This window comes from Aethalodelphis obliquidens, unplaced genomic scaffold, assembly GCF_003676395.1.
Source record: "Aethalodelphis obliquidens isolate GAN/ISIS:26980383/991018 unplaced genomic scaffold, ASM367639v1 scaffold23, whole genome shotgun sequence".
Lineage (NCBI taxonomy): Eukaryota > Metazoa > Chordata > Mammalia > Artiodactyla > Delphinidae > Aethalodelphis > Aethalodelphis obliquidens.
This window is the reverse complement of record NW_020837967.1, coordinates 18,668,418-18,689,885: the sequence shown is the minus strand read 5'-3', so window position 1 is coordinate 18,689,885 and position 21,468 is coordinate 18,668,418. Positions and strand designations below refer to the sequence as shown.

General features: G+C 44.5%; 1 long non-coding RNA gene across 2 annotated transcripts in view; it reads right to left on the bottom strand.

The window, feature by feature from the left end:
* Positions 1–21,468, bottom strand: part of LOC113628356 (uncharacterized) — a 54,373-nt gene that overhangs the window by 16,129 nt on the left and 16,776 nt on the right. For both annotated transcript variants that reach the window (XR_003436016.1, XR_003436017.1), the window contains exon 2: positions 21,096–21,153. This is a non-coding gene — a long non-coding RNA (uncharacterized LOC113628356). The remainder of the gene's footprint in view (positions 1–21,095; positions 21,154–21,468) is intronic.

Genomic DNA, 21,468 nt, shown 5'->3' with positions numbered 1-21,468 from the left:
ACAAACTTAAGCACTGGGCAGACCCAATCCCTCCCTCCGGGGACACCTGGGGGCTCCCCTGAACCTTTTATTCCACTGGGTCATTAACGAGAAAGGTCTGCCTCAGCAGGACCCTAACCCTGGCGATGGGAGCTATGCATAACTAATGAGGAGGAAAATTGGGCGCCTGGTCAGTCTCAACATATCCCTAATAATCTCTGCATTTCCCTGTATATCTTCCTTCCTTCCAACATGAGTGCTCCAAATCCACCTTATCCCACTAACGTTTTCAAGTCTATATTTTTCTTCCTTTCCTCCCCATCTTAGGGCGCTTGGCTTCATAACTGGTTACCCCAGCTTCTCAGTAACCCTGTGCACATTTTAAATACCACTTGCCTTGGTCTCTGGTTGTGGATCCTAAGACGTCAGTAGGTATCCAGCAACTGGGAGATTTAAGAGTAGGCACAGGGACCATTCTGAATTTTACTATCCTAATATTTACTCATCGTTACAGTAAAACCTTGGATAAACCAACAGGGATGGAGTTGTTCTAGACAGACACGTGTTTCACAGAACTGGAATTTACACACTCAGGCAATAAAACGCTGTTGACTTTTAAGTGTTCTGGGGAAAATATTTACGAAGCATTTTCAGGGAAGGAGCGTGACACAGTCTACGCTTCCTAGGTGATTCAGGACTCCCCCAGGTTCCTCCCCTGAGGGGCTAGCGCATGCTGTGACCTCTGCTTAGAACAGTCCTTCCCTGCTTTGGCCTATTTATTGTTTTTGTGTGTTTTTTTTTGCGGTACGCGGGCCTCTCACTGTTGTAGCCTCTCCCGTGGCGGAGCACAGGCTCCGGACGCGCAGGCTCAGCGGCCATGGCTCACGGGCCCAGCCGCTCCGCGGCACGTGGGATCTTCCCGGACCGGGGCACGAACCCGTGTCCCCTGCATCGGCAGGCGGACTCCCAACCACTGAACCACCAGGGAAGCCCCGTCTTGGCCTATTTAAATCCTCCTCATCCTTTGGCTGTCAGCTCCAAGACCATTTTCCTCAGGCACAACTATATCAATTTAGTAAAACGCGTCAAACTGTTCACTTAAAATGGGTGAATTCTGTGGCATGTAAACTGTACGTCAGTAAAGCCATGAAAAACAAAACACATTTTCAAGGAGGTGGAGCATACCAACCCTCCCCCCTAAAATGCAGCTGCTTTACAGTATGTAAAGGGGGAGGGAAAGACCTTCACATTGGAGAAACCTGATGCAAACTATGTCAGCCCGATGGTCAAGGTCAACATCAACAGTGATGTCATGTGGACAGGATGTACCCTTGATATGACATGATGGAAACGGCGCTTTATCTCTGTCGTCTTCCTCCCAGAAACCATAACCCCAGTCTAATTATGAGGAAAACTCCAGTACAGGTGCAACCTACAATATACCTAACTAGCGGTCCTCAAAACTGTCAAGGTCATCAAAAGCAATAAAAATGCAAGACACTGTCACAGCCAAGAGGAGCCTAAGTAGACATGATGATTACAATGTGGGATCCTAGAACGAAAAAGAACATCAGGTACAAACTAAGGAAATCTGAACAAAGTATGGACTTCTGTTAATAATAATGTAACAGTATAGGCTCATTACTGGTGACAAATGCACTACAGTAATATAGGATGTTCATAATGGGAGAAAACGGGTTTGGGATAGATGGGAACTCTCTGAACTACATTCACGATCTCTCTGCAAATCTCGAACTGTTGTAAAAAAATAAGGTTCATTTAAATCACATTAAAAAAAATTTTCCCCAGTTTCTCAAACCAAATCAAGTCCCCCCTCCTGTAGGTTCATATAGAAATGCAGACTATTGACTAAATGAATTAACCTATCACCATATGCAATTATGTTTGTGTGTTTTACCCACTGTATCCTTGGTATAAGGTTAGAGCCTGGTTGTTGATAGGCATTTAGTAATAAACATGTGGCAAGTGCAGTGTCAGAGAATGTTAGTTCCATGACATCAGAATTGTGTCTGTTGGGACTTCCCTGGTGGCACAGTGGTTAAGAAGCCACCTGTCAATGCAGGGGACACGGGTTCGAACCCTGATCTGGGAAGATCCCACATGCCGCGGAGCAACTAGCCCGTGCGCCACAACTACTGAGCCTGTGCTCTAGAGACTACGAGCCACAACTACTGAGCCCACATGCCACAACTACTGAAGCCCACGTGCCTAGAGCTCGTGTTCCGCAACAAAGAGAAGCCACCGCAATGAGAAGCCCGCGCAACGCAACGAAAAGTATCCCCCGCTCGCTGCAACTAGGGAAAGCCCGCAGGCAGCAACGAAGACCCCATGCAGCCAAAAATAAATAAATAAATTAATTAATTTAAAAAAAAAAAAGAATTGTGTCTGTTGTGTTCTCCACTGTATCCTCATCACCCAGAGGTGCCTGGCACATTGGAGACACTCAACAGTCTCGTTCCCAAGTTGAGCCAAGGAATCCTTTCCCCAGTGGTTTGTTTGAGTTTGGGATAAAGACATCTTAGCTCAATCTGCCTGGTTTCTTCAATAAAGTCTATGGAAGTACTGATGGCAATAATGTTTCTCACCAGATGAACAAAAGGCACAGGGATCTGGGCTGTAACAAGAGGGAAGAGTGAAGTCAACACTCAGAGTGAAGGAAGGACAAGAGACCGAGCAAGCGCCCCCTGGGATTCCCCCCAGGGCTGTCCTCTCTAGTTCCAGGCAATTCCTGGGATCTTCTGTGTCCGGAAGACCCTCCTGCTATGTGAAGTCCAATGACATTGACCATGAGATCCTGTTGCTTAGTTCAACTTCACTGAGACTTTATCTGTGTCATGTTTGACTGGCCTGTGTTTCTGTTATGAAAGATGTTGAATCAAATTAATGTGGGAACTATCACCTGTGCTAAGAGGAAGAGAAGGAAAAAAAGACAATAGAGCAGAAATGGGGACCCTAAAGGGAAAGTAGAGGCTATAGAAAGGAAAGAAGAGAAAGAACTGGAAAGAAATGAAAACGGCCTGACAAGTACACAGAAACAAACACGGGTTTCAAAGTGTTGTGAATTCATGAGGGCTTAATTTCCAAAATATACAAACAGCTCATACAACTCAATAAGAAAAAAACAAACAACACAATCGAAAAATGGGCAGAAGGGCTTCCCTGGTGGCGCAGTGGTTGAGAGTCCGCCTGCCGATGCAGGGCACACGGGTTCGTCTGGAGCCCGTGCTCTGCAACGGGAGAGGCCACAACAGTAAGAGGCCCGTGTACCGCAAAAAAAAAAAAAAAAAAAAGAAAAAGAAAAATGGGCAGAAGACCTAAGTAGACATTTCTCCAAAGAAGACATACAGATGGCCAATAGGCACATGAAAAGATGCTCAATATTGCTAGTTATTAGAGAAACGCAAATCAAAACTACAATGAGGTATCACTTCACACTGGTCAGAATAGTCATCATTAAAAATAATAAATGCTGGAGAGAATGTGGAGAAAAGGGAACCCTCCTGCACTGTTGTTGGGAATGTAAATTGGTGCAGCCACTATGGAGAACAGTATGGAGGTTCCTCAAAAAACTAAAAATAGAGTTACCATATGACCCAGTGATCCCACTGCTGGGCATATACCCTGAGAAAACCAGAATTCAAAAGGAGCCATGTACCAAAATGTTCACTGAAGCTCTATTTACAATAGCCAGGACATGGAACCAACCTAAGTGTCCACTGACAGATGAATGGATAAAGAAGATGTGGCACAGGGATTTCCCTGGTGGCGAAGTGGTTAAGAATCCGCCTGCCAATGCAGGGGACACGGGTTCGAGCCCTGGTCCGGGAAGATCCCACATGCTGCGGAGCAACTAAGCCCATGAGCCCCAACTACTGAGCCTGCGCTCTAGAGCCCACGAGCCAAAACTACTGAGCCCGCGTGCCTAGAGCCCGTGCTCCGCAACAAGAGAAGCCACCGCAATGAGAAGCCCGCGCACCACAACGAAGAGTAGCCCCTGCTCACCGCAACTAGAGAAAGCCCGCATGCAGCAACGAAGACCCAACACAGCCAAAAATAAATAAATAAAATAAAGAAATTTATAAAAATAAATAAATAAAATATCACCAAGTTACCTTTAAGAAACAACAACCCACGTAGCACAGGGAGATCAGCTCGGGGCTTTGTGTCCACCTAGAGGGGTGGGATAGGGAGGGAGGGAGGGAGACGCAAGAGGGAGGGGATATGAGGATATATGTATATGTATAGCTGATTCACTTTGTTACAAAGCAGAAACTAACACACCATTGTAAAGCGATTATACTCCAATAAAGATATTTTTTAAAAAAAGGATTCATTGAAGGATTCACGGCCAGCTTCATGGGGGTGTAGTCAGTGCCAACAGCCGTCCCCACCCAGGGTTGGCGGGGACCTCAGGGTGGCTCTCGGCCACCATGGTTCCAGGTACTGGGCACATCCCAGCACGGAGGCTGCGATCCCCCAGGGCGGCCGGTCCACTGGGGATTGGGGCACAGACCTGTGCTTCCCCCCATCTTCATTTAGCACCAGGTCTGGCAAATTATGTAGCTGGTCCCGCTTAAAGGTTTGCATTTTGAGCAGCCAGATTTTTAATGAGTGTCATTTACCAAAATGAGGAAGAGTAGGGTGGGGTAAGAAGTGCAATTTGGGACGTGTTTAATCTCGAGATGCCTGTGAAACATCTAATTGAAAAGACCAAGTGGGCAATTGCGTAGTCTACCTACAGCTCAGGAAAAGTATGAAGTTATAGATATAAAGCTGGAATTCATCAGCCTGTAGATAGTGTTTAAAACCATGAGAATGATGGTGCAGCTGTTGTGAAAAACAGTAGGATTGGTCCTAAAACCATTAAGCATAGAATTACCACAGAATCCAGCAATTCCACTTCTGGGTATGTACCCCATGAAAGCAGGGACCCCAACAGCTATTTGTACCCCCATGTTCACAGTAGCATTATTCACAGTAGCGGAAACGTGGAAACAACTCATATGTCCATTTATAGATGAATGAATAAACAGAACGTGGTGTAGACGTAGAAGTGATATTATTCAGCCTTAAAAAGGAAGGAAATTCTGACACAGGCTACAACATGGATGAATCTTGAGGTCATGATGCTAAGTAAAAGAAACCAGTCACAAAAGGACAATACTGTGTGATTCCAATTATATGGGGAACCTAGAACAGTCAAATTCATAGAACGAATGGTGGTTACCAGGGCCTGGGAGACGAGGGAGATGGGGAGTTACTGCTTAATGGGTGCAGTTTCAGTTTTGCAAGATGAAGGAGTTCTGGAGGTGGATGGTGGTGACGGCTGCACAATGTGAATGCCCTTAGTGCCACTGAACTGTGCACTTAGAAATGATTAAAATAGTACATTTTATGTTATGTACATTTTACCACAATAAAAAAGAACTTATTATTATTTACTGAATGCTTTCTCTATGCCCAGCACTGATCTAAGTGCTTTCCTTGTTTAAAACTCATATAACCCTTCACAACAGTCTTTAAGGTAGGTCTGACATTCTACCCCATTTTACAAACATGGAAACTAGTGACCAGAGATGTTAAGGAACAAACCTAAGCTCACACAGCTTCTAACTGGCTGGGGTAGGATTTAGACTCAAGCGGTCTGGTTCCAGAGCCTAAGCTTTATTTTTTATTTTTATTTTTTTTAACATACTGTACTACCTGCCAACAGAGATTATGTCATAAGCTATAAGAATACACGTTTCACAATAAAACACTCATTTTTAAAATGAAAGGCTGAATTTACAGCCCACAAGCAGCTAGGTCCTGGCCTTTCACCATATTCCAACATCACTTCCCAGCATGGAGCCTGGCACTGCAGAAGTGAAGAGAAACCATCCAGGGACGATCACTGTATCATCTCTGAGGAAACTGTTCTATGACCAGAGATATGCCCAGGAAACACGTACCGGAGGGTCTCCTGCTGCATGTGAAAAGGCCGGGATCACCCATGGTCCCTTTCCTGGTCCTTAGGAGGATACAGTGTGGACTCCGCCAGCCCAGGAGGCCAGGTCAGGGCCCCAATCCCAGGACAGGTAGGCTTGGGGAGGAGATGTGCAGTTCCTGGCTTTGGAGACAGACAGTTACTGGGCTGTATTTAAGTTGCTTCATTATGTTATCAATTAAACCTCTCAAGCAGAAGCAGTACCAAAGCCGTGGAAACTCCAGGCCTGCAGCTGGGAAAACACGGTGGCTGGACCACGGTGTACAGAAGTTCTTATTCATGAAGCAAAGTTAGAGCTGGCTGGCAGAGGGAAGGTGCAAACCACTCGTGGGGATTCCCTCACTCAGAAACACATCCCAGACTGTCAGGAACCCAGGGGCCAGTGTCGGCACTGGGCAGGCCTGGGTCACTGAAGTGGACAGAAAGCAGGAAGGGCCAAACAACAAGGATGCGAAGTGTCGTTTTGGCTCAAGTCCTGGGCGGTTGGGAGAGGGTGAGCGACCTTAGATTGACCTCGAGGCAGCATCCCCAGATCTGAATGCATCCTTTAGAGGCAGGGAGGCCCCGGCCCCAGAGCAGTGAGCAGGCAGCCCGCTTCCTAAACCCCCCTTCCAGGTGGCATTTAAGTTGACCCATCGCCGTTGCCTTTGAAGTATTCCTACCTCTCAGCACCCCCCTTTTTAAATTTACTTGTTTTTGTTTATTTATTTTTGGCTGCGTTGGGTCTTCATTGCCGTACCTGGGCTTTCTCTAGTTGCAGCGAGTGGGGGCTACTCTTCGTTGCGGTGCGTGGGCTTCCCATTGTGTGGGCTTCTCATTGCGGTGGCTTCTCGTTGCAGAACACGGGCTCTAGTCAGTAGCTGTGGCTCGCAGGCTCTAGAGCGCAGGCTCAGTAGTTGTGGCTCACGGGCCCAGCCGCTCCGCGGCCTGTGGGATCTTCCCGGACCAGGGCTCAAACCCGTGTCCCCTGCATTGGCAGGCGGGTTCTTAACCACTGCGCCACCAGGGAAGCCCCTCAGGGCCCTTTCTGAGGTGGGAAGGACTCTGACCTCAGCTATGCGACCTGGGTCAGATGTTCTGGGTGAGCACGGCCAAGGCTCCTCCTGGTTAGGGGGCCCTGCCCTAGTGACATTCACACCAACAGAAAGAGAATGAAACAGGGTTCCTTTCTCTGGTCCCAACTTTGAGGAGGGCAACTTACTTTAAGTTCCAGTTTTTAAAAAATCAGCACCTCCTTCCTTCATTACTAAATATTGGGTTGGCCAAAATGTTTGTTTGGGTTTTTCCATAGATGTTAAAGATGAAATTTTGGCCAACCCAATACAAGTTTTAAGCACATACTCATCTCCACGCACCACCCCAGCACACACCCATCTTCCTAACGCTAACTGCTCCATAACTATTGCTGTCTTGAGGTGTTTGGGATCCTCAACACTTGACATAAACACATTTAAATATATATGTATGTGTATTCATCTGCTAGAGCTGCCATAACAATATACCACAGACTGAGGGGCTTAAACAATAGAAATGTATTTTCTCACAGTTCTGGAGGCTGGAAGTCCAAGTTCAAGGTGTGGGCAGGGTCAGTTACTGCAGAGGCCTCTCTCCTTGGCTTGTAGACAGCTGCCTTCTCTCTGTGTCCTCACATCATCTTCCATCTGTATGAGTCTGTCTTAGTCTGTTTGGGCTGCTGTAACAAAATACCACAAACTAGGTGGTTTGTATATAGCAGAAATGCATTGCTCACAGTTCTGGAGGCTGGAAGTCCAAGATCAAGATGAGGATAGATTTGGTGTCTGGTGTGGCCCACTTCCTGGTTCATAGACAGCCATTTCCCTTGTGTCCTCACATGGTAGAAGGGGTGATGGAGCTCTCTGGGGTCTCTTTTATAAGGGCACTAATCCATTCATGAGGGCTCCACCCTCATGACCTAATCACCCCCAAAGACCCCACCTCCAAATACCATCTCACTGGGGGCTAGGATTTAGCATATGAATTTTGGGGGGACACAAACATTCAATCTATAGGTGTCTGAGTCTTAATCTCCTCTTCTTATAAGGACACCAGTTGTATTGGATTAGGGCCCATCCATATTTCCTAATTTTGCCTAAATTACCTCTTTAAAGGCCCTATCTCCAAATACAGTCACATTCTGAAATTTTGGGGGTTAGGGCTTCAATACATGAATTTGGAGGAGCGGGGGGACACAATTCAGCCCATACAGTATGGAAATGACCGAGGAGGTTCTGCTGAATACAGCGTTAGCACAAGGCCCATCAAAGATGTTTTGTTTACGGGGCTTCCCTGGTGGCGCAGTGGTTGAGAATCTGCCTGCTAATGCAGGGGACACAGGTTCGAGCCCTGGTCTGGGAGGATCCCACATGCCACGGAGCAACTAGGCCCGAGAGCCACAACTACTGAGCCTGCGCATCTGGAGCCTGTGCTCCTCCACAAGAGAGGCCGCGATAGTGAGAGGCCCGCGCACCGCGATGAAGAGTGGCCCCCGCTTGCCACAACTAGAGAAAGCCCTCGCACAGAAACGAAGACCCAACACAGCAAAAATAAATAAATGAAATTTTAAAAAAAATAGTTCAACCCAATTAAAAAAAAAAAAGAAGATGTTTTGTTTAACTTATTGGAAATAGCTAAATTTATAGCAAGGAGGCAGAGAAACTATGTTTTGTTATCTTCATTTCCATTCTCACCACCTTTAAAGGAAATTTCAAAAACAACACCTATAGCAGTAAATCTCAGCACTCGTTAGCTATGGTTTTCTCCTAAATTTTGTTTTAATACTTCAGTTCTCTGATCCTTCCTCAAAGCAACGCAAATATCAAAAAACAGCCCAACATGTTAGCCTCATCCCCAGGAAACGGCAACCCAGTAAGCAAAAGAACCCAGCCTCCCTGGGTCACTGGACTCACAACCAGAATTCCACCAAGCAGAAATAACAGGTGGCAACATTTAGTGCATTCCTTGTTTTGTTTTCCTTTTTCCTACCTATCAGTACCTTACGTTGCTGAGAACACAGTTCATATTGAAATCAGTCTTGCTTTTTTCTGTTACACTTGATCAGACTCCTTTCCTAACATCGTTAAAAATTATTCATCGACGTGTTGAACGGCTGCATAATACTACGTGGTGTTTCATGACGTCATTTACCTATTTCTAACTGTTGGAAGCAACATTTAGGTTGTTTCCAGTCTTTCTCAATTACAAATAATGATGACAAACATCTTTGGTTTATATCCCAGCCTGTGTTTCTGAGCATTTCTTTAGGCTAGATTCCTATTAGTGAAATTACTCTATCTAATGTACATACACTTATTTTGAAGGCTTTGGGAACATAGGAAAAGAGCTGTCTTTTCAGATTCTGTGACTTCGTGGGTCAGGCCCTCCCCTGATGCTAGTCCAGCATTTGTTCCTATGTTCTTACCAAGGTATCTTTGCCCTCTGCCACCTTTCCACCCAAGCGCAATTATTACTTCCAATAATTACAGGCTGCTGTGATAGGTACGAGGAATCAAAAGCACCGCAGCCGCTCGTGGGGAAAAAATGGTGAGGAGGGGTGTAGAAGTGCTTGCATTTACAAAGCACTTTTCCTCCAAAGAGCTCAAAGGTTTTCCGAGACATGGTCTCATTAATCTTCTTAGGTCTGTTAGTTTTCCTTCTGATACAGATCCAAACATAAACCTTATTTGTTGGCTTGCATTTAGGCACTCACTGTGCTCCAGTTTTCTTGATGTTCCCTAAAGTGACTTTTATATTTAGGACTTCTGTTCATGCAGATGACAAAAAAGCCCCAACTGGGTCTACTCATCGCTCACCCTTAAGACCCACAGGAGGAAAAGAGGAAGGACAATTGGTCTCATCTGAAGAATGAACTGAGAAGTTCAGTAGCCCAGAGAAGTTAAGTAACCCAGCACAGGGTGAAACGGGGATTCAGGGCAGAAGCCCTAAATGACAGCTGCACACAGGCAGGTTGCTTTCTTTCACAGTTGCTTGCTTACATCTTTTTGCACAAATACATTCACAATTTCCGACTTTGTAGACATTTTGAAATGAATCGTGGTAGACGGAATATTGGCTCCCCCAAAGATGTCCACCTCCTAGCCTCAGACCCTGTGAATACATTACCTTACGCGGCAAAAGGGACAGACTTTGCAGATGTGATTAAATTAAGGATCTTGAGATAGTGAGATTACCTTGGGTTATTATGTGCAAACACAAGAATCCTTACAAGAGGGAGGCAAAACTTTTGGGCATCAAAGGACGCTACCAAGAGAGTGAAACGACAGTGGGAGAAAATATCTGCAAATTGTATGTCTGATAAGGGATTAATATCCAGAATACATAAAGAACTCCTACAACTCAATGACAAAAGGACAAACAGCCCAACTAAAAATGGGCCAAAGATTTAAATAGACATTTCTCCTAAGAAGATATACAATTGGCCAACGAGCACATGAAAGGATGCTCAACATCATTCGTCATTAAAGAAATCAAAACTACAACAAGAAACCACCTCACATGCATGAAGATAACTATAATCATAAAGACAGACAATAACAAATGTTGGTGAAGATGTGGAGAAATTGGAACCCATGCGCATTGCTGGTGGGAATGTAAAATGGTGCAGTTACCATGGAAAACAGTTTGGCAGCTCCTCCAAATCTAAACGTAGCATTTTCATATAATCCCACAATTCTGCTCTTAGGTATACAACTGAAAGAAGTGAAAACAGGAACTTAAACGTACTCCAATGTTCATTGCAGCATTATTCACAACATGGAAAAAGTGGAAATAAGCCAAGTGTCCCTCAACTGATGAACAGATAAACAAAACGTGGTGTATGCATTCAATGCAATATTATTCAGCCACAAAAGGAATGGAGTTCTAAAATATCCTACAACATGGATGAATATCGAAAACATTACATTAAGTGAGAAGAACAAATACAAAAGGATAAACACTGCATGACTCCATTTATATGAAATATGTAATATGTAGAATAGGCAACTCGTAGAAACAGCAAATGGACTCCAGCCGGCAGGAGGGAATGGGGAGTTATTGCTTAACATGTAAAGGGTTTCTGCTTGGGCGAGGAAGGGTTTTGGAAATAGTGGGACTGTTGTACTACATTGTGGTTGTAATTAATGCCACTGAATTGTACACTTAAAAAAAGGGTTAATGCCGAATTTTATGTTATATATATTTTACAACAATAAAAATAAAGAGGGAGGCAAGAGGGTCAAGGTCAGAGAAAAGAGATGCAAGGACGTAAGCAGAGATTGGAGTGACGTGCTTTGAAGACAAAGGAGTAGGGCCGTGAGCCAAGGAATGATGGCAGCCTCCAGAAAAAGGTAAGAAAACAGATTCTCTCTGGCGCTTCCAACATCTTGATTTCAGCCTTCTAAAACCCTTACGGGACTTCTGACCTCCAGAATAGTAAAATAATAAATTGTGTTGCTTTAAGCCACTGTTTGTGGTAATTTGTTACAGCAGCAATAGGAGACTAATCATGGATGTAAAACCTTATTATATTATTATAGTTCACTCACATGATACATGGATTCAGTTTAGTTGATCCACGTGACTTTTAAAGTTCCACACCAAAGCACCCTACAGTTTGGGTAGAAGAGCTGATGAATTGGCCTGAAGGGCCCACTGAGTTTAACCAACGTGCGATAGATCAGACTGGGATTCTTCGAGCGACCCGGGCTGTCAGACCGTGGTCCCCTTTCCTGAAAAGATAAGCTGTGGAATGGATTCAATTAACGACATCCCAAAGAAAAATATTTCTACAAAAACAACCCTGAAAATTCATGCATATATGAATTGTGTGATTTATGAAAATTCGAGCTGTGTGACCCAAGGGGGACTGCATTTAGAGAGCACATTCTGTGTTCACTGCTCCCACGTCTTCTTGCCCCTTCTTTACACTCCTGTATCACGCTGTTCCCTTGAGGGCTGGGACCAGGTCTTCTTAAGCTTGGCGCCAAGAGCACAGAATTTACATTTTCATCCTTATCTCTAATTACGGAATGAAAAGCTTTCTTTTTGATAAACCACTAGGAGGGGAGATGAAGTTCTGGAGAGTATCCGAAAAGATCAGGAAAAACCAGCGTGTCCCAAGGACATCTACATCCTAGTAAGAGACACCTAGAGATATAATAGGATTAACTTCACAGCACCTACAGAATGGTCATACCCAGCCCTGCATCTCTCCACTCTCTCTCCTAACACCAGCATCTTGATTCCTAGGCATATCCTGGTGGTTTTTCTCTAAAAACACCAGCCTACAGTTGGTTCAATCCCTAAGATTCTCTGCGGAATTCCCAAGCTGCTTCTTATCCATTTATCACCCTTACATGACTTTGCTCCATGAACTTGATAATGGCTAATCAAGTCTCAGGCAGGTGCAGCCGGCTCCGGCACCTGAGCTCCAAGCCAGGGGCTGCAGGTGTCCTTCACGTGGTGGCACTGTGTGGGTACAAAGGCTCTGCTGGCGGGGGTGTCACAGCCAGAGTTATGGACTCAACCATCGTCCCCAGGGACCTGTGGCCCATGGTGGAGGTAGTGGGTTTCTGCCAGTTGCGGCGGTGCCCTTTAACTGCAGTGATGGACACAGAACCAAGGAGGAGGGGCAACCAGGTGGGACGGCAGATGCCCAGGGCTGCATTTAGCGCTCTGCCAACTCACTTCCTCCCAAGAGTGACCTGATCAGTGTTTGGTTTCTTGCACTTTGCTTACAGGCTGAGGTAAATAAAGAAATGCCGGTAAATCCACCTGCCCTTTCTTTCTTCCTGTTCTCCCCAGGAAAATCACAAGTCATACACAGTGGATCAGCAAACAACAAAGACCTTTGTCAAAAAAGAGCAAGGGAGAAAGTGAACAGAAGGCTGATAATCTGTCACTGCCACTGAACAGGACATTTCTCCAAATCGCTTTTATTTTTTTCTAATTACAGAAGGAATGCATGTTTATTGTAAACAATTTGGAAAATAGAGAAAAACACGAAGAAAAAAGGCAAATTATCTGTAATCTTAGCATCCTGAGATACCACTGTCCCTGCGCTAACACCCTCTATACTCTTACTCTGCCTTAATTTGGTTCAGAGTCCTGTTATATTATTATTACTATTACTGTTGTTGTGGTTCTTGCTTGTTGTCTGACTACCTCAGTAGAACATGAAGCCCATGAAGGCAGGGAATCTGCATCCCTGTGCACCAAGGACAGTGCTCAATAAATATTTGTTAAATGAGAAACAGTCGAAAAGACACGTGCATCCCAACGTTCACGGCAGCACTATTTACAATAGCCAGGACATGGAAGCGACCTAAGTGTCCACCGACAGATGAATGGATAAAGAAGATGTGGTACATGGGACTTCCCTCGTGGTCCAATGGTAAAAAATCTGCCTTCTAATGCAGAGGACGTGGGTTCGATCCCTGGTCAGGGAACTAAGATCCCATGTGCCACGGGGCACCTAAGCCTGTGCGCCACAACTACTGAGCCCACCTCAACTAGAGAAGAGAAAACCCACATGCCACAACCAGAGAGAGGCCCGCAGGCCACAACGAGAGAAGCCCAAGTGCCACAACGAAGAGCCCATGCGCCACAATGAAAAAATCCCTCATGCCTCAAGTAAGATCCTGTGTGCCTGCAACTAAGACCCAACAGAGCCAAAATTAATTAATTGATTTAAAAAAAGAACCATGTTTATTAAAAAAAAAAGATGTGGTACATATATACAATGGAATGTTACTCAGCCATAAAAAAGAACGAAAAAATGCCATTTGCAACAACATGCATGGACCTAGAGATTATCATACTAAGTGAAGTAAGTCAGAAAGAGAAAGACATATACCATATGATATCACTTATATGTAGAATCTAAAAAAATGGTACAAATGAAATTATTTATAAAACAGAAATGGACTCACAGATGTAGAAAACAAACATGGTTACTGGGGGGAAAGAGGGGGAGAGATAAATTGGGAGATTGGGATTGACATATACACACTATGATATATAAAATAGATAACTAATAAGGACCTACTGTATAGCACAGGGAACTCTAATCAATACTCTGTAATGGCCTATATGGGAAAAGAATCTAAAAAAGAATTGATGTATGTATATGCATAACTGATTCACTTTGCTGTATGGCAGAAACTAACACAACATTGTACATCAACTATACTCCAATAAAATTAATTTTAAAAAAACAACAACAAAAGAAAGAAAAACAAATCAGCTTTTAATCTTTTTTTCTAAAACACCTATATACATAAATTATGTTTATAAAGCATTATTTTTGTTAATTTTAAAAACCATTCTATTACCAAGAGCCCCAAAGAGAATATCTGAAATACTTATGGTCTGAAAAGTAGAGCCCGATGGACTCACCTACACATCCCTTCCTTTCGGGGGAGTTTCAGAGCAGCAGCTCTGGGGAACAGATGACATCACTGTTCCAGCCAGGGCTGACGGCCTTTGAAAGGTGCACTCAGCTCATGTGCTTTCCCCCTTAGCTTCATGCAGCTGCTGGTGTGCGCACGGATACACTTGAACAGGTGATCGGGTTGCCCAGGAGGTAAGGTTGAGCAGGCTGGACGCAATGGAAGGTCAAGGGCGTGAGGGCATCAAGGAGCAAGTGCAAAATTAAGGCATCTGAACAGGTGGTTACTGGACTCTCCAGCTCCCTCTATTCCTCATCCTCAGATCTGCTTTGCCTTAAAACGTCTGAGAGCATCTGAAGTGACCTGTTTCAACACACCTTCGCTTTACGTCAACGTCTTCCTGACTCTCCACCTATTCTTCTCTTCTCAGGAGCAAACATCCTCCTTCCTTCCCCTGGTTCCTCCTTCCTGGTACTTGTGACCTTAATGATGTCCCCTCCCAGCATCGCTAGGATTCTGCTCCATGGTTATCTCCTCTCTCTACTCTTACCTTCAGTTTTTCCAGATACATTCATTCCTTCCTCTTTTTATGACTGTTCTCAAACTACCCAGTCCCCCAAATAATCCTCCTTCCCACTCATGCTACCCATCTCGTCTCTTCCCTCATCTTCATATCGATCTGATTGATAGAGAAGTTTACACCTGTTGTAAATATCTCCCCCCCACTCACTCTTTCCTTAACTTCCTGTAATGTTTCTACCTTGATTCCAGGACCGTCAGTGACCTTCCACCTGCTCTGTCTGAAAGCCTTCACTCACCTCATCCTCTCTGTAGCATCTTACACTGTCAACTATCACTGTCATCTGTACAACGACTGGCAAGTGTGGTCTCCTTCAAATTCCATGCTCACCTCTCTATGCACCCTCCTGATACAGCCTACACACTGATGACAAATTAATCTTTCTAAGGCATAATCTTTCTAAGGTGTTGTCTAAGATTAATTTCTTTCTATGGCTAAACCAGTAAATTAGAAAAAGTACTAATACTGGGTCAGTAAATTAGAAAAAGTACTAATACTGGGTCAGGACTTGAGCAAGTCATTTAACAAGCCTCTCATCCTTGGACAGAAGGTTGAGTGATGTGGATATAACCCAGAAGCATTTTAGCAGAAGACCTCACGTCGATGCAAACAGAGCTGGTCCAGAGTGAAAGCTCAACGATGGGGCTCTACCAACCGTCAACTGTGGTGCAGTGGGCATGGCCACTTCCACTGTCAAGAGTGGTGAATCTGAATACAGTAAGTGCTAAGCAATGTCCTGCAAAGTGACTGCAATTTGTTGCCTCACTTATCCTGCTCCTTCTAAGTTTACCTTTAGTGTAGCGATGGCCAAGGCGAGGCACTGTGGAGGCATAATCCTGGTTTATCATGTCCTTAGACCCGAACCAACCCCGGGATACCAGTCTGTAATACCCAAGAAGGTCTCCAGCACCCAGGCCTCTTCACCAGCTCTCATTCTCCTGACTCAGTCCTTTCCTGTCCAGGATCTCGTCCTCTGTCTGCTCAAGAGCATCCTCTCAAAACCCTCCTGTCCTTCTCCCAAGGTGCATCCACTAGACATGGGCTCCCTTAGGACCAGATTCATGTTTACTTATCATTTTAATATCATTAGCATGAGGAAGTGCCCCTCTTCCATTCTGTCCACCTGCATCTTGGCTGTCTCACTGTCTTCGAGACCAAAATGTCATCATGGCAGCCACCTTTGTTCTCCTAGCTGTTTCTGCACTATTTCTGCAGGCTGGTAACAGACCTTAACTTCATTCACTTAACGCATTCTGTTTCCACTAACCAACCCCTGAACTCCCCTTCTCCAAAGCAATACAGTTCTCCTACTCAATACTCTCCAACAACATCATTAAGGACTTATAGTGCAGGTAAAACTGGTCTATTTTGGCAAAGGGTATCCATTCGAATGTAAATGAGCAAGGAATAGGAAATCTATGACGGATCTAAAAATTATCAAAGTCAGACCTGCATCCATCATTAGAGGGAATACACCTGGGGACGGCAGTTTTTTTGTTTTTTAAAGGAAGCTGTTTGTTTGGGTTTTTTTAAGTCTTTACTGAATTTGTTACAATATTGCTTCTGTTCTATGTTTTGGTTTTTTGGCCCTGAGGCATGTGGGATCTTAGCTCCCTGACCAGGGATCGAACCCGCAGCCCCTGCATTGGAAGGTGAAGTCTTAACCAATGGACCGCCAGGGAAGTCCTGGGACAGCAGTTTTAACCCCTCTTAATCACGTGGAATTTATGCACAAATGGACTTATGAACAGCTTGTTTGTAAGTAGAGGCACGTTGGTATGGTTCAGTGGATTAATAACTTGTTGAACAACTTTAACAAAAGATATGGGTTGGTAGACCCATGTCAATCTCTTTTCTTTTTTAAAAAACTTATAATTTAAAAAAAATTGAGGTATAGTTGATTTACAATATGATGTCAGTTTCAGGTGTACAACACAGAGATTCAAAAATGTTATAGCTTACACTCCATTTACAGTTCTTATAAAATATTGGCTATATTCCCTGTGCTGTACAATATATCCTTGTGGCTTATTTATTCTATACATAGTAGTTTGTACCTCTTAATCCCCTACACCTATCGTGACCCCCTCCATCCCTGTCCCCACTGATAACCATAGCTTCGGTCTGCATAGTCGGTAACCACTATATCTGTGAATGTTTCTTTTTTGTTATATTCACTAGTTTGTTTTATTTTTTAGATTCCACATATAAGTAATAACGTACAGTATTTGTCTTTCTCTGACATTTCACTATGGATAATATTTTCTATGACCATCCACATTGCAGCAAATAGCAGAATTTCATTCTTTTTATGGCTGAGTAGTATTCCATCGTGTGTGTGTGTGTGTGTGTGTGTGTGTGTGTGTGTGTGTGTGTGTACCACATCTTCTTTATCCATTCATCTGTTGATAGACACTTAGGTTGCTTCCATATCTTGGCAATTGCAATCCATGTCAATTTAAAATGAGGTCTCTATTGCTTGATCAGTCTTCATTTCTGCCCTTTTCATGCCTTTCCAATTTGTGAAGGGATAAGAAAATCAGTGCTGAAAAATAATTTTAAGAATAAGGGTTCTCATACTAATATAAAATGAACATGTGTCCATTAATTAACTCATTAACTAACCATGAAGGCAGTAAAACATTACAACTGGCTCCAAGGGGAATCCAAAGAACGGACAAGTATAGAAGCAATCAGAAATGTTGAAATAAATTTGCTAATCGATGCAAGACTCGCAGCCTCTTTCACGGGGTGGAAATCAATTGCATGCCCACCAGACAAAATTCATTTTTTTCTTTCTGGACAAGAATTTTTTGTATCACTACTATGTGTTTTCTACAATGTATATTTGCAAAACAGTTCTGTGAAAAACAATGAAAGACACAGACCCCCGTAAAGCCAGACAACCCAGAAGAATCTGCTCGATGATGCCCAGCAATCCACTGAATGGAAACTCAGTAATCTTTTTGCCCGTTTCAAGGCCTTTCACAATTTTTCCTGACAATAAGAGGAAAGAATCATAAAGCAATCTGAGGTCTTTTGCAGGGACCAAGTACAAGGAGAGAATAGAAAAGGTTATAGCTTAGCAGTAGTGCCTTCGGGAATGGCTTAGGAGTTGAAATCAGTACTATGTTCATCAGTTCAGTGTGATGAGTGCCAGTATTATATTGAGTGTGACTCCCAAAAAAATCTTAAATTATTTTTCCACTTCAGGCATCTTCCGTAGAATGAGAGAAGGGAAGGGTCTGCCCTGGTCAGTTGTGATCAGACAACTGGGTTCCATGTACCGCATTTACTTATTTGTTTGTTTGTTTGTTTGGCTGTGTTGGGTCTTCGTTGCTGTGCGCGGGCTTTCTCTGGTTGAGGCCAGCGGAGGCTACTCTTCATTGCGGTGAGCGGGCTTCTCATTGCTGTGGCTTCTCTTGTTGCGGAGCATGGGCTCTAGGTGCACGGGCTTCAGTAGTTGCGGCTTGCAGGTTCCAGAGCGCAGGCTCAATAGTTGTGTCACATGGGCTCAGTAGTTGTGGCTTGCGGGCTTAGTTGCTCTGAGGCATGTGGGATCTTCCCGGACCAGGGCTTGAACCCGTGTCCCCTGCATTGGCAGGCAGATTCTTAACCACAGAGCCACCAGGGAAGTCCTATGTAACACATTTTATAAGAACTGGAGACAGTCAGGCAGGTAAAGGAATGTGGAGTGGTGGAGGAAACCAAGAATATTCGGTCTAGAGAAGAAAAAGCTCAAATAGGAATGGGATAGCTGTCTTCAAAGTCTTACAAGACAAATGTGGAAGAAGGCTTAAGGAAAACATTCCTAAATTGTAACCCAATGTATGGTGATGTTGACAACAGCAGTCAAGATGTATTGAGCTTTACTCTCTGGCAAACCCTGAGCTAAGCATTTTACAAGTGTCATCTCATTAAACCCTCAAAACGAGGAGAATCTAGTGGCCAAGTCTAAACTTGACAGTCAGAGATGTCAAGCTTTGGATGGAACCAAAGGCCTTTAAGTTCCTTTGAGCCCGGAGATCACGCTGTTCTGTGTCCCTCTGCTGCTCAAAGACCTCCAATGGATCCCTACTGGCTACTATGTTAGGTACGCATTTCTCAGCCTGCCAATAACGGCTCTTCACGGGATGGCCCAAATCACTCTCTCTGGGTTTGTCACCTGAAAACTAACACCCAAGAAAGTACCAAATCCAGCCGTGCAAGGTTCTCAACCAACCCTTCTTCAACTTGACCACCTCTCCACATTCTATCCATGCTTTTCCATCTCCGATGTTACCTCCTTCTCAAAGTCATTCTAGTACCTTCTTTCCCTCCTCTTCCACCCTCCTCCTCTCTCCAGTAGCATTTTGCACTCCTTCTGCCACATGCTGGCCGCTGTCATAGTTACTAAGTCCTTGTTTAATCTCTTCTACCAGCTTACAAACTCCTTGAGGGGAGGGCTGTTGGCCAGATGTGTTGAGTGGCCAGAGAAGGAAGGTAGGACTTAGATGGGGAAGAAGCTTGAGGAAACTTCCAAGGCAACAGGAAGAATCCCAGGTCCTTCACCAGGGGAGCAGTTTCTGGAATGCCTTCGTCACTTGTGCTCCTCTGAGCTATTCTCTTTCTTCTCACCTCTTAACAGAAGGGAGGATGCAGCTCTCTTTTTTTCTGGAGGCAGCCTGGCTTACCCGCAGAGGATGGCATTCCCTGTGAGATGACAGGGCAGTGGGGGCTTCCTCCCTTCGGTACCCAGACCCCGACAGCAAGTCAACAAGGGTTTGATACATGACTTATTTATTTATTGTAGTTGGCGTCAAGACTGGACAAGTACGATTGGGTCCAGGTTATAGAAGGCCTTGAACATCAAGACAAGGGGAGCGCCTACGGATCCTTGACCCGGAAAGTGACTTCCTTACGTGATTTTCTCTAGTTGTCTTGTATGTATTGATATTTTTTTTCAAAAGTGTTTTGCAAATATGAATTATCAGGTCCAACAGGACAGTAGGAGGAGCCAGTATAAATAACCAGCAGGGATGGTCCACAGGGGCTAAGGGCCCTTCCAAGACACATATAAGTACAAATTCCATGTGAATATTTTTACCTGGGCTGTTCCCTCCAAATATTTCTAACAGGGCCCAAACCCATTGTAGAGCACCTGTAAATTGTTTGTATAACATTAAAAGATATATTTATTGTCACTTATTTGATGAAGGCATTGAAACAATATAAATCCAACTTTGTGTTCTTGTATGTATTTTTTTAAGATTTTTTTTTGATGTGGACTATTTTTAAAGCCTTTACTGAATTTGTTACAATATTGCTTCTGTTTTTTTTTTATATAAATTTTATTTACTTATTTATTTTTGGCTGCGTTGGGTCTTCGTTGCTGTGCGCGGGCTTTCTCTAGTTGCAGTGAGCAGGGGCTACTCTTTGTTGCGGTGCGCGGGCTTCTCATTGTGGTGTCTTCTCTTGTTGTAGAGCTTGGGCTCTAGGTGCGTGGGCTTCAGTAGTTATGGCACGTGGGCTCAGTAGTTGCGGTTCGTGGCCTCCAGGGCACAGGCTCAGTAGTTGTGGCACACGGGCCTAGTTGCTCCGCAGCATGTGGGAATCTTCCCGGACCAGGGCTTGAACCCGTGTCCCGTGCATTGGCAGGCGGATTCTTAACCACTGCGCCACCAGGGAGGCCCTTGCTTCTGTTTCATGTTTTGGTTTTTTGGCCATGAGGCATGCGGGATCTTAGCCCCGCAACCAGGGATCCAACCCGCACCCCCTTCACTGGAAGGTGAAGTCTCAACCACTGGACCTCCAGGGAAGTCCCGTTCTTGTATGTATTTTTTTAAAAATACGCTCATACAATCCTTTTTTGACCTCTCATTCACCCACGTCTTGCTCTAGTTGCTCGAAAATGTTACCGCAGACATTTGATAGTTTTGTGTTTCCTCTGCTTTTTGTCATCTCCCACCTAGACCTAGAATATGCTTCGCCCCTCCTCCACAGACACAGAAACGTCCTTTGCCAATTTCCCTCTCCCCCAAATCCGTAAAAGCCTCTTGACATGTCTGCTTTTCTCTTGAGGATTTTCCCTCTTTCCTCCCTTAGCTGTTCCACTGCTCTGTTTCAACGAACTGTGACTTACCTGGGTCTGGGGCTCTCTGGTTCCTATTACGGAGGTCCGACTCTTTTCCTGTGGGAGGCTGCAGAGAAAGTGAACAGCCCAGTAAGCCATCAGGAATTTCTCGCTGATCAGTGGGTTGCCTGCACTTCGTACGTCTTTTTTCCAGAACTATGGAGCAACCACTTCCCCACCCAGGAGCTGGGTGGTCTCCCAGGACTCTGGCCATCCTGCCCAGTGGAAATAACATGAGGATGGTGTTCTGAGCCGCCACTTCATCGTCAGCCTTCAAAACAACCCTCTCACGTGGGTTACTACCTCGATACCACGGAGAGAGACGCAATGTGGAGAAACTTAATAATATCTCCAAAGTTCCAGAGCTAGTGAGTGACAGAGC